General features: G+C 47.7%; 1 protein-coding gene across 3 annotated transcripts in view; it reads left to right on the top strand.

Moving 5' to 3' along the window:
* The window catches only part of LOC138350783 (baculoviral IAP repeat-containing protein 8-like), a 79167-nt gene that overhangs the window by 43469 nt on the left and 21482 nt on the right, over nt 1-14216 (top strand). For all 3 annotated transcript variants that reach the window (XR_011222288.1, XR_011222289.1, XR_011222287.1), the window contains one exon: nt 5560-5597. The gene's annotated coding sequence lies outside the window, so the exon portion shown is untranslated. The remainder of the gene's footprint in view (nt 1-5559; nt 5598-14216) is intronic.

The following is a 14216-nucleotide window of genomic DNA, read 5'->3' as shown; positions in this document are numbered from 1 at the left end:
CGTGTAGGAGCAGGGTTGTGGCGCCCGTGTAGGAGCAGGGTTGTGGCGCCCGTGTAGGAGCAGGGTTGTGGCGCCCGTGTAGGGGCAGGGTTGTGGCGCCCGTGTAGGGGCAGGGTTGTGGCGCCCGTGTAGGGGCAGGGTTGTGGCGCCCGTGTAGGGGCAGGGTTGTGGCGCCCGTGTAGGGGCAGGGTTGTGGCGTGCGGCCCAGTTATTAAAAGATTGTATTTGGTTAACCTGGAATGTTGTCTTGTGGTAGTTTGATTCATGTTCTAACCAATCTATTTTTCCTCTATCATCTAATACGTATATTTCTCTCTAACACTCACACACACATTCCCAGGAAGCAGCCCGAAGCAGCTGTAACTCCCAAATACCTATTTACTGCCAGGTGAACAGGTGCATCAGGGGTGAAAAACTCACCCTGACTAACCCTCAATCGAACCCTTGGCATATGTATTACATATATAATACTCAAATAGTTCAGGAGTCAGTACATCAGACAACCGACTATTAGAAAGGCGGGGTCCTAGAGCTCGATCCTGCAGGCACCAATAGGCACACACACAACATAGGGGGGGGAGGGGGTGGCAGGGCTGCAACAGACGTCATAACGCGAGAAAGTCTCCGCACTCTTCAAAACATCGACAATGAAAACAACTCTTGGACCACTATGGTTCTCCCGCTGACTCTTGCGTTACTCCCCGTCATCGTAACTTTCTCAGTCCCCCCACTCTCTCTCTCTCTCTCTCTCTCTCTCTCTCTCTCTCTCTCTCTCTCTCTCTCTCTCTCTCTCTCTCTTTACTTTGTGTGTGAATTCTTGCATACTTTTGGTATGTGTGTGGAAGCCATGTTGATGTGTGTGGGGAAGGCGAAGGAATACAAACTGAGACACTAATAAATATCGTCCTCGTACCGACAACAACAAGAGCGCCTCACCTAACACGCCCACACACACACACAAACAACTTAAGAAAGCTCAGATTCTGGGCCACCTGCGTCTCGCAACCAACCTCAGGCTGCGAGACGAAAGTCGAAATCATCAACTACAGTTGTTACGGACTCTTCAGACGAGGAAATCTTAGTAGGAGCTCCACCGTCACAGCACACATTCGACACCTACTCGATACAAGACCACCTCATGGAGGCCACCCCACCAAACGACAGCACGGCTCAACCAAAGTCTCAGCCAAAGAAAAGGCGGAAGACCTAGAGGCCAACACAAACCCACCAGCTCCATAACTGGTACAGCCAGCCCTCCGAGGCTGAAATCCACCATGAAGACCCCCATCCATCCCCAGTATCAGCTATTGATACAGACAATGGCTCCAAAGAGCCTCCACTTACGGGCTCACCATAGCCCGTGCTACTTGGAACGTATTGTTCTGAGTAGCTGAATCTAAAACAATAACAACATGGGCCACCGAAGCTCTTATTGTCCCGGCTACTTGCGGCCCAACTCTACAATGCCCAGCTCGTAATAATAAGTGGGAAATTAAATCAAACTTTCTTGCGTCAATCCGGTTTTCAAATACAACCTATTACGAGAAGTGAGGGCTCACATATATCTACGTTTTCTGCACATGAGACTCTATAGGTTAGGTGGGTTGAGTGGGTAAGTACGTTTCTGTTTAAATTAGGAGGTTGTATTTTCACAGTGACAAATCAAGAAACCACACAATGTTGGCAGCTGAGTGAGTTGGTCTTGGAGTGATCTTTCTTTTCCTCTAGAAAAACACATCGTATTTTGACGCAATAAAAAATAAAAAAAATAAAGTTTCAAAATACGATACTATATGTATGTATTATAAGTCACGGCGGCTCGGTAAGTCGATGGGCTGGTACTTTTTCTGTGTGTGTGTGGGTCCTCGGTTAGGTTCGGGAGTTTACCTTGAGGTTACCTTGAGGTGCTTCCGGGGCTTAGCGTCCCCGCGGCCCGGTCGTTGACCAGGCCTCCTGGTTACTGGACTGGTCAACCAGGCTGTTGGACGCGGCTGCTCGTAGCCTGACGTATGAGTCACAGCCTGGTTGATCAGGTATCCTTTGGAGGTGTTTATCCAAGCACCTTTAGTACATTAATTTCATGGCGTTGTGAAGGCTGAGGAGGACGGGCTGGAGAACTCTGCCACATGCGGATAATCTCCAAGATCTTGGTCCCAACCACTTGGGCTGGACGGTAGAGCAACGGTAGAGCTTCATGCAGGTCGGCGTTCAATTCCAGACTGTCCAAGTGGTCGGGCACCATTCCTTTCCCCCGTCCCATCCCAAAACCTTATCCTGATCACCTTCCAAGTACTATATAGTCGTAATGGCTTGACGCTTTCTCTAGATAGTTCCCTCCCCTCCTAAAACTATAAAGATTACAGTTGAAACTAACTCAATACTTCAGAAGGTAGAGCTTGGGGACTAAAAGGCGGACTCCAAGAGCTGAAGCTTAATCCAACGAGCACAAATAGCCAACACACACTTGCACATCAATAAATACAATTACAAAATAGCTTTCGCTATCAAGTACAGAGCTCAGGGTAAGGTGTTGGACCTGCCACGGCCTCTCACAGGCCACACCTGCACCTGCGTGAGGTGAGGGGGGGGGGGAGGGGGGAAAATGGAGGGAGAGAGGGGGGAGAAGGGACGAGGAGAGGGGTTGTGGAGGGGCTGTGGGAGGGGTGGCTGGGAGTATTGTGGAGGGGCTGTGGGAGGGGTGGCTGGGAGTATTGTGAAGGTAGTGCACGTCATTCACGATAATGGTGAAGTAGTGAGGGACTTGGGGGGGGGGTGATGAGGAACATGGCGGGTAGTGAGGGGGCATGACCAGGGAGGGGTGAGTGAGGGGTGTGAGTGAGGCAGGTTAGGGAGGGTGAGTGAGGAAGGTCAGGGAGGGTGAGTGAGGGGTGTGAGTGAGGCAGGTTAGGGAGGGTGAGTGAGCCAGGTCAGGGAGGGTGAGTGAGGGGTGTGAGTGAGGCAGGTTAGGGAGGGTGAGTGAGGAAGGTCAGGGAGGGTGAGTGAGGGGAGGGGGTGAGGCAGGTCAGGGAGGGTGAGTGAGGGAAGGGGGTGAGGCAGGTCAGGGAGGGTGAGTGAGGCAGGGAGGGTGAGTGAGGCAGGGAGGGTGAGTGAGGCAGGGAGGGTGAGTGAGGCAGGGAGGGTGAGTGAGGCAGGGAGGGGTGAGTGAGGGAGGGTGAGTGAGGCAGGGAGGGTGAGTGAGGGAGGGTGAGTGAGGCAGGGAGGGTGAGTGAGGCAGGGAGGGTGAGTGAGGCAGGGAGGGTGAGTGAGGGAGGGTGAGTGAGGCAGGGAGGGTGAGTGAGGGAGGGTGAGTGAGGCAGGGAGGGTGAGTGAGGCAGGGAGGGGTGAGTGAGGGGTGTGAGTGAGGCGGGGAGGGGTGAGTGAGGGAGGGTGAGTGAGGCAGGGAGGGTCAGCGATACAGAGGATGGGAGTGTGTGAGTAATCTCTCAAGATTCCCCAGCTGACTCATGTTGCACAATTGTATGGGTGTTGCATGGTGCAGTGAGTCGTGGAATCAACATTGTCGCTTGGATCGTCGACTTCTTGTGGCGTCACCTGCCGCTTATAGTGTCGTCTAATTTCGGTATAAAATTATATTACTTGAGAGTAAAAATATGTTATTCCCATGTTCCACATTCAGCACCAACATTATAGTGAGTAAATATATCATAGTTCTTTATTACTTATGTAATGCTAGGAGGCTTTGGGTAGCTTTGGGTAGTTTAACTTGCGAGGATTTCATGGCTCAACGTCCCTGCGGCCCGGTCCTCGACCAGACCTACTTTGGGTAGCTTTGGGTAATTAGATGGACCGCATCTAACACGTTGTGTAGAGCCAAATAGCTTGACTAACATCGTCACAGTTCAAAGGCAACGTCCAGTTAACTCGAATAGTTCCCAAAATAAGTTTATTTTAGACAATCGTAATCAACTAGCGAAGATACCCAAGTCAGCAGATGCAACAGACCGAGTGAAGACCATCACAGTTTATCTGTGTTATCCTTATAGTAACTCAACAGTCAAGATAACGAAGTTGCAGTACAGGTTCTGCAAGGTACAAACGGTATAGTGTGTGTTAAACTTCGTTCCGTCTGTGAACGAGAGAGAGAAAAAAGGAATTCTACCATGACTCTCTGCCAGTCGTCCACGTTGTGAGCCCAAATGAGCCCGTGTGAGCCCGCGTGAGCCCGTGTGAGCCCATGTGAACTCGTGTGAGCCCATATAAGCCCATGTGAGCCCATGTGAGCCCGTGTGAGCTCATGTGAGCCCGTGTGGTAAACCAACGCGAAGTTCGAGTTGCATTCTGCTGTGCTACCGACCGACCACGCAGCCGTCCTCATAAACAAAGGCCAAAGTCCATTCCATCCACCCGCCAAACGCCCTGTTCATGAATGAAAACCGGTTCTCTCACACAACTCTCAAATGATAACGTTCGAACACTTCCGGAACAAGTGCTGCGCTGACGACTTTTGTTCGAACCACAACCTTGAGGTTACCTTGAGGTGCTTCCGGGGCTTAGCGTCCCCGCGGCCCGGTCGTCGACAAGGCCTCCTGGTTGCTGGACTGATCAACCAGGCTGTTAGACGCGGCTGCTCGCAGCCTGACGTATGAGTCACAGCCTGGTTGATCAGGTATCGTTTGGAGGTGCTTATCCAGTTCTCTCTTGAACACTGTGAGGGGGATTGCCAGTTATGCCCCTTATGTGTAGCGGAAGCGTGTTGAACAGTCTCGGGCCTCTGATATTGATAGAGTTCTCTCTCAGAGTACCTGTTGCACCTCTGCTTTTCAATGGGGGTATTCTGCACATCCTGCCATGTCTTCTGGTCTCATGTGATGTTATTTCTGTGTGCAGGTTTGGGACCAGCCCCTCTAATATTTTCCACGTGTAAATTATTATGTATCTCTCCCGCCTGCGCTCAAGGGAGTAGAGATTTAGGCTCTTTAGTCGGTCCCAATAGTTTAGATGTTTTACTGAGTGGATTCTAGCAGTAAAGGATCTCTGCACGCTCTCCAAGTCAGCAATTTCTCCAGCTTTAAAAGGGGCTGTCATTGTGCAGCAGTACTCCACTCTAGAGAGCACAAGCGTTTTGAAAAGTATCATCATTGGTATAGCATCTCTAGTGTGAAAAGTTCTTGTTATCCAACCTGTCATTTTTCTTGCAGTTGTGACGGCTACTTTATTGTGTTCTTTAAAGGTAAGGTCTTCCGACACGAGTACAACGCTGTAAATGCTTCACCCACGTACTACAAATACAAATAATCGCCAACAGAACCTAAACACCTAACCTAACCAATGCCTAAATATGCTAATGTATAACTATTAATTTATATTTGAGAAAATTCTTATTTTGAATGAACATGTTAAAATTTATGAATGTGTCTTTGGGGTCGACCGCTGGGTGGAATGGACTTTGTCTGGGGATGGTTTGAAAAAATAAAAATGTTAAATAGTTGGACATTTCCTAACGATCATGATGATGATGATAAAATTATACATTTATCTACTTGTAATATAAGACGAATGTAATATTTGTTATATTAATGACAATTTCAAATTTTACAGATCTGCGATGGATAACAGAGGACCACACGACTAGAGAGGTGAGTTATCGTCGCTTTATAGAAGTTTCCCTGGTACTGAACAGGTATACCAGGTTGTCTTGTGTTTAACTAGGTATGGACTCCAAGCTGGAGCTGCATATTCCATGACTGGTCTGACATAAGTGGCATACAAGGTCCTGAATGATTCCTTACACAGTTTTCTAAAGGCAGTTCTTATGTTGGCCAATCTAGCATATGCTGCTGATGATATCCGTTTGATGTGGGCTTCTAGGGACAGGTTCGGTGTGATATTAATCCCCAGATCTTTCTATTTGACTCTTGCAGGATTTCACCTCCCAGATGGTACCTTGTGTTCAGCCTCCTGCTCCCTTCGTCTAATTTCATTACTTTACACTTTCCTGAGTTGAACTTTAGTAGTCATTTTTGAGTCCAAGAAAATGCAGTCTGCCCACCCTTGTCTTTTTTTGCCAATTTTTTGTTGCTTGGTCATAGAATTCTATTCTATTTTATTCGGGCGCCTGACAGCTGGGTGGACAGCGCTTCGGATTCGTGGTCCTGAGGTTCCGGGTTCGATCCCCAGTGGAGGCGGAGACAAATGGGCAAAACGTTTCTTTCACCCTGATGCCCCTGTTACTTAGCAGTAAATAGGTACCTGGGAGTTAGACAACTGCTACGGGCTGCTTCCTGGGGGGGGGGGTAACAAAAAGGAGGTCGAGGACCGGGCCGCGGGGACGCTAAGCCCCGAAATCATATCAAGATAACCTCAAGATATCCTGTGAGGCACGATTTACCATCTCTGGACTCATGCTGGTGGTGTTTTACAAAGTTATTTCCCTACAGACGCTCTACGAGCCTTTTCCTCACGATCTTCTCCATCACCTTGCATGGAGTGCAAGTTAGGAAAACAGGCCTGTAGTTCAGTGCCTCTTGCCTGTGTGTGTGTGTGTGTGTGTGTGTGTGTGTGTGTGTGTGTGTGTGTGTGTGTGTGTGTGTGTGTGTGTGTGTGTGTGATGTGTGCCATTAGTGATACAAGTCGTATCGTTCACGAGAAATGGGATTTCAACACCGAGCAAATCTTACCTCACCTAACTGAGCCAAACACAGCCTAAGCTAACACAACCTACTACTCCTAGCGATTAGTATTGGTAGCCTGCTCCCTGCCAGACGACCAGGGCTCGAGCATTTGTAAAACAAATCCTCACTGGATTATTTTTAATTATTAGGCAAATTTGAGAGAAGTGACTTGCTTGCAGCGGCCCGCGCGGACAGTCATCTCCCGCCACAAACACTTTCATTATGAGGAACCCATGAAAAATTATGCATAATGAGGCTATGTTTACCTGTGTGTACTGAGAATTATTTATTGTTCATAAGAACGCTGGCATCATTTTTCGTCTTTGTTCTTCAGAGAGTTTACAAAGCAACGAGGTAGTGTTTTTCAATATAATATTACACGAATTGTACTTGGTGGCTAGTTCTTTCTTGATCCACGTGCCCTTAACCGACCATTCACGCGTCCCCTTCCTTAACCGACCATCGTTGCCGTCCATAAAAGTGGATTGATGTATAGAATAGCTTTCAAGCTTGATGACCTGGTCACACAAGTTGATAGCCTAAGGTGCCGGCGATGAGTCACAATAACGTGGCTAAAGTAAGTTGACCAGACCACACACTAGAAGGTGAAGGGACGACGACGTTTCGGTCCGTCCTGGACCATTCTCAAGTCGATTGTGATGAAGTAGATGCAGGCAATAAATAGGCTAGAAAGAGGTGATAGCCTAAGGTATAAGCAACTTAAAAGATGAACAGCAAAAGCCTATCTAGTAGCTTAAATTGAATATCATACACTTAAGAGTATCTTGCAATTGGCTAATAAAAGTCAATACAGTATACCTTACAGTGTGAGTGGCGCCTACACAGCCTATGTGCAGGTGTGTGTTTCTAAGACAAGAATGAAACCTAACCATGAGGCTGGCGGCGCGTCGTCAAGGCCGTCATATATATATCAACGTCAACATCATGAGTTACGCTTCCTTGCACACCGAGCTTGGCCCCGACACACACTTGTCATCACACAGTAAAACACGGCAGGTAGAACACTATGTTGTGCTTGTGTGTGTTTTTACACTTGACAATACCAAATGCCTGTGATGTCATTCGCTATTCATTCCTGGTATCAGAGTTAAATGGTCTTCTATAATATGCTTAAGTGTTTTATTTTGTAAAAGTTATAGTGCGGAATATTAATTATTCCAACTTCAAAGATCACATTTGCACATACACACGCGCTCATATGCGCGCGTGCGCACTCAACCCCCGCAAGCACAGCTAGGTGAATACAACTAGGTAAACACACACACAAAGATACTAAAAGAGGCAGCTGAAGCATTGTGCCGCCCCCTTGCCATGATATTTAATTCCTCCCTAGAAACTGAAGAACTTCCTGACTGCTGGAGAATAGTTAACGTGGTGCCACTCTACAAGAAAAGGGGAAGACAAACCGCTAAACTACAGACCAGTATCACTAACAAGTATCCCCCTGCAAGTTACTACAGAGGGGTGATCCGAAGCTGTCTAGTGGAACACTTAGAACAGATCAACTTTGTCTCAAGACACCAGCACGGATTTATTGAAGGAAAATCATGCTTAACAAACTTTCTGGAGTTCTACAACAATATGACACAAATCAAATAAGTGCGAGAAGGATGGGCAGACTGTATATTCCTCGACTGTCAGAAAGCATTTGATATAGTTCCTCACGAAAGATTCCTACTCAAACTAGAGAAGCAAGCTGGCATATCTGGAAGAATCCTAAGGTGGGTTGGAGAGTATCTCTCAGGAAGGAAGCAGATTATTAACATCTTTACCAACAAAAAATATTTAAAATTTTGCGTAATCTGAGTAATTCAATTAGCTCTTATTAGAGTGAGGATAATGCTGGTATTCACTGCCACACAGGACAGAGGATTATATACAAGACAATAGATCTAAACTGTAGGCTGAAGCACACATATATCATGGTTACAATCAACTACATTAGACTGTATACACGTTTCAGTGTATGAATATGTAGATACAACTTTATATTGTGCACTGCCACACAAGGGCCGGGATGGGTTCAAAAGAGATAAAAAATAAAATAAATAAAATTATTCTTCATTCTTTAAAATGGACAAGCAAATTTAGAATTAATTGTTAGGATGTAGAGGGTTACAGTGAGGGCATCAGAGTGGAGGGAGGTTACGAGTGGAGTACCACAAGGGTTGGTTTTAGGGCTCATCCTGTTTCTAATGCATGTCAAGGACTTGACAGAGGAAATTGGGTCCTTCATCTCAATGTTTGCAGATGATGCAAAAGTGATGAAAAGAGTCATGCCAAAGATTGTGAGGATTTGTAAACGGATTTGGACATACTCCAGACGTGGTCTGAGAAATGGCTGCTAGAGTTTAACCCAGCTAAATGCATAGTTATGAGGATTGTAAAAGGAGAGCCAACACGGCCAGTGCAGCAGTATAGAATGGAGGGAACATAGCAGCATTGTTCAAAGCTAGAAACAGCAGAACGAGGGGTCATAGATGGAAACTTGAGATCCATTTAAGACACAGGGACGTCAGAAATAATTTTTTTAGTGTCAGAACTGCCAATAACTGGAACAGATTAGACGTAAATGTAGTTGAAGCTAATTCGATTGAAAGTGTAAATGTAAATATGATAAAAACCTTGAGAATTGAATCACTGCATTAATCTAAGAACATTCCGTAGGCGGAGGTAGGAGCCTAACTCGACCCTGCAAGCGCATCTAGGTGAATACACACACCTACCTTTCTCCTCCTCGCTACCTCTCTCCAAAATACAACCAATGTATTTCCACCAAAATCTATATAACTCACAAATCCCATCCATTCAACGTCTCCCCATCCTCCCCAACCTCTCGATCCCTGGCAAGTGCCCATCCCTCACGGCAGTGTACCCACACATATCCCTCTTTCCACCCTCACCATTAAAAGATTGTTTGACAAAGTTCTCATAAGTCAAGCCTAGCCCCGGGGCGGGCTTAGGGAGTAAACCAACTCCCAGAGCCCACTCAAGGTATACACCTGATAATTACCTCCGGGTGTAATAGTAAGTGCGGTTAGGATTTAGGGAACAAGTGTGCAAGATGAGCCTCCAGACATAATATGCCAACGCACACACACTAAGATGATGAAATTGAAGTCAGAATCAAGGAAATAAAACCTGATGCGCCTGCAATGGTTTATTTATTTATCTATTTATACTAGCTATACCCGGCCACGGGTTGCTGGGGCTCAGCAATGCTCATGCATTGCTGAGCCACAGCAACCCTCCCCTGTCCCCCCTGTCCTCCCCACCATTCCCCCCTCCCCCATTCCCTCGTCCTCCCCACCATCCCCTACTCCCTCGTCCTCCCCACCATCCCCCACTCCCTCGTCCTCCCCACCATCCCCCACTCCCTCGTCCTCCCCACCATCCCCCACTCCCTCGTCCTCCCCACCATCCCCCACTCCCTCGTCCTCCCCACCATCCCCCACTCCCTCGTCCTCCCCACCATCCCCCACTCCCTCGTCCTCCCCACCATCCTCTACTCCACTATCCCCTTTTCCTCCTCATCATTCTCCATTTCCCCATTCCCTTGTCCTCTTCACCATGCCACACTCCCCTGTCCCCTCGTTCTTTTCACCATTACCCCCCTTCCCCATCCTCTCATCTTCCCCACCATCCCCCACGTCCCTGTTCCCTTGTCCTCCCCACATTTCTCCACTTCCCCGTCCCCTCGTCCCCAATCCCCTCGTCCTCCCCACCCACGTCTCCTCGTCCTCTCCACCATCCCGCACTCTCGTCCCCTCTTCCTCCCCACCATTCCCCACTCCCTCGTTCAATGCATTTCCAAATGATCTGATGTTCCTATCAGAAAAAAGTGGGAACATGAAGTGATCTGATGTTCCCATCACTGAAAAATAAGGATAACAGTTAACAAAACGAAATGAAAAACAATGAAAAAAATAAAAATAAACTATACTTACGAAATGATCAGTATGGTAAACAACACAGCTCAATTCCAATGCATTGTCACACAAAATAATTTAATCAAAATGAAAACAAATCTAAATCTATGAAAATTTAATTTATCAATGCAATCGAAAACATTGAAATGGAATCGTAACATATTTAGTACAGTTTGTGTTGCTGATACGTGCAACAGATGGCGCTATTTAAAAAAAAAAAAAAAAAAGTTTTTACCTGTCACAGGCGAGTCATGAGTACCTGAGTAGATGACAAAATTACTGGATTATTTAAACCTACTGGATTAGGTTTATACTCAAAATGGAAGACATTGAATATTTAAAGCAAGAAATCCCATAAGAATCCAGCGACCATGACAGCTGAACCTAACTCGGCCTAAAGGGGCCTGACAGCTGAGTGGACAGAGCTTCGGATTTATAGTCCTGAGGCTCCGGGTTCGATCGCAATGGAGGCGGAAACAAAGGGGGCAGAGTTTCTTTCACCCTGAGGCGCCTGTTCACCTAGCAGTAAATAGGAACCCGGGAGTTAGACACCTGCTATTGGCTGCTTCCTGGAAATGTGTAACAAAAAGGAGGCCTGGTCGAGGACCGGTCCGCGGGGACGCTAAACCCTGAAATCTTATCAAGATAACCTCAAGATAACCATTGCAGCCTGGTCAATAGCGACAACTACAATCACAGGAGCAAGGATAACAAACTAATCACATGGAAATAAGGAACTAGGAGAATGTTGACCAGACCACACACTAGAAGGTGAAGGGACGACGACGTTTCGGTTCGTCCTGGACCATTCTCAAGTCGAATCGACTTGAGAATGGTCCAGGATGGACCGAAACGTCGTCGTCCCTTCACCTTCTAGTGTGTGGTCTGGTCAACATACTTTAGCCACGTTATTGTGACTAACTGGAGGAGGAAGAGGAAGACGTCGCGGGGAAGGGAGATGGAAGGAACCAAGAGACTAAGCAGACAACACGCGGACTCACACAAGGAAAAGGAAATAAAAATGGAAAACTCTTTTTCTTCAACTAAGCGAGTAAGTTGAAGCCCACTCCATCCAGAGATTCAAATGCAGATACAATAGATGAAAGTTAGGCCGGAGTCGCTGCATAAGACGACTGAAGGCTGGAAAGTCTAGAACCAAGAGCTGAAGCACAATCCCACAGGTACAAATGGGCGAGTACATTCACAGACAGTCAAGCAGACACACACACAACCAGACATGCAGACAGCTAGCTAGGCAAGAAGGCAGACAGCTAGCTAGGCAAGCAGGCAGACAGCTAGCTAGGCAAGCAGGCTGACAGCTAGCTAGGCAAGCAGGCAGACAGCTAGCTAGGCAAGCAGGCAGACAGCTAGCTAGGCAAGCAGGCAGACAGCTAGCTAGGCAAGCAGGCAGACAGCTAGCTAGGCAAGCAGGCAGACAGCTAGCTAGGCAAGCAGGCAGACAGCTAGCTAGGCAAGCAGGCAGACAGCTAGCTAGGCAAGCAGGCGGACAGCTAGCTAGGCAAGCAGGCGGACAGCTAGCTAGGCAAGCAGGCAGACAGCTAGCTAGGCAAACAGGCAGACAGCTAGCTAGGCAAACAGGCAGACAGCTAGCTAGGCAAACAGGCAGACAGCTAGCTAGGCAAACAGGCAGACAGCTAGCTAGGCAAACAGGCAGACAGCTAGCTAGGCAAACAGGCAGACAGCTAGCTAGGCAAGCAGGCAGACAGCTAGCTAGGCAAGCAGGCAGACAGCTAGCTAGGCAAGAAGGCAGACAGCTTGCTAGGCAAACAGGCAGACAGCTAGCTAGGCAAACAGGCAGACAGCTAGCTAGGCAAACAGGCAGACAGCTAGCTAGGCAAGCAGGCAGACAGCTAGCTAGGCAAGCAGGCTGACAGCTAGCTAGGCAAGCAGGCAGACAGCTAGCTAGGCAAGCAGGCAGACAGCTAGCTAGGCAAGCAGGCAGACAGCTAGCTAGGCAAGCAGGCAGACAGCTAGCTAGGCAAGCAGGCGGACAGCTAGCTAGGCAAGCAGGCGGACAGCTAGCTAGGCAAGCAGGCAGACAGCTAGCTAGGCAAACAGGCAGACAGCTAGCTAGGCAAACAGGCAGACAGCTAGCTAGGCAAACAGGCAGACAGCTAGCTAGGCAAACAGGCAGACAGCTAGCTAGGCAAACAGGCAGACAGCTAGCTAGGCAAACAGGCAGACAGCTAGCTAGGCAAGCAGGCAGACAGCTAGCTAGGCAAGCAGGCAGACAGCTAGCTAGGCAAGAAGGCAGACAGCTTGCTAGGCAAACAGGCAGACAGCTAGCTAGGCAAACAGGCAGACAGCTAGCTAGGCAAACAGGCAGACAGCTAGCTAGGCAAACAGGCAGACAGCTAGCTAGGCAAGCAGGCAGACAGCTAGCTAGGCAAGCAGGCAGACAGCTAGCTAGGCAAACAGGCAGACAGCTAGCTAGGCAAACAGGCAGACAGCTAGCTAGGCAAACAGGCAGACAGCTAGCTAGGCAAACAGGCGGACAGCTAGCTAGGCAAGCAGGCAGACAGCTAGCTAGGCAAGCAGGCAGACAGCTAGCTAGGCAAGCAGGCAGACAGCTAGCTAGGCAAGCAGGCAGACAGCTAGCTAGGCAAGCAGGCAGACAGCTAGCTAGGCAAACAGGCAGACAGCTAGCTAGGCAAGCAGGCAGACAGCTAGCTAGGCAAGCAGGCAGACAGCTAGCTAGGCAAGCAGGCAGACAGCTAGCTAGGCAAGCAGGCAGACAGCTAGCTAGGCAAGCAGGCAGACAGCTAGCTAGGCAAGCAGGCAGACAGCTAGCTAGGCAAGCAGGCAGACAGCTAGCTAGGCAAGCAGGCAGACAGCTAGCTAGGCAAGATTGCAGACAGCTAGCTAGGCAAGCAGGCAGACAGCTAGCTAGGCAAGCAGGCAGACAGCTAGCTAGGCAAGCAGGCAGACAGCTAGCTAGGCAAGCAGGCAGACAGCTAGCTAGGCAAGCAGGCAGACAGCTAGCTAGGCAAACAGGCAGACAGCTTGCTAGGCAAGCAGGCAGACAGCTAGCTAGGCAAGCAGGCAGACAGCTAGCTAGGCAAGCAGGCAGACAGCTAGCTAGGCAAGCAGGCAGACAGCTAGCAAGGCAAACAGGCAGACAGCTAGCTAGGCAAGCAGGCAGACAGCTAGCTAGGCAAACAGGCAGACAGCTAGCTAGGCAAGCAGGCAGACAGCTAGCTAGGCAAGCAGGCAGACAGCTAGACAGGCAGACAGGACAGGAGCTAGGGTGTGGAGCCCCCGAGACGAGCAACAGAGAGAGGATGACGAGGCAAACACACTTGTGTCGGATGTGTGTGTGTAGCCCACTATGTAACATATCTATAAACCATGTATATATTATTTATATATATATATATATATATATATATATATATATATATATATATATATATATATATATATATATATATATATATGTATATATATATATATGTATATATATATATATATGTATATATATATATATATATGTATATATATATATGTATATATATATATGTATATATATATATATATGTATATATATATATATATGTATATATATATGTATATATATATATATATATATATATATATATATATATATATATAT

The sequence above is a fragment of the Procambarus clarkii genome, chromosome 47 (assembly GCF_040958095.1).
Source record: "Procambarus clarkii isolate CNS0578487 chromosome 47, FALCON_Pclarkii_2.0, whole genome shotgun sequence".
NCBI classification, from domain to species: domain Eukaryota; kingdom Metazoa; phylum Arthropoda; class Malacostraca; order Decapoda; family Cambaridae; genus Procambarus; species Procambarus clarkii.
This window is presented reverse-complemented; position numbering and strand designations above follow the sequence as displayed.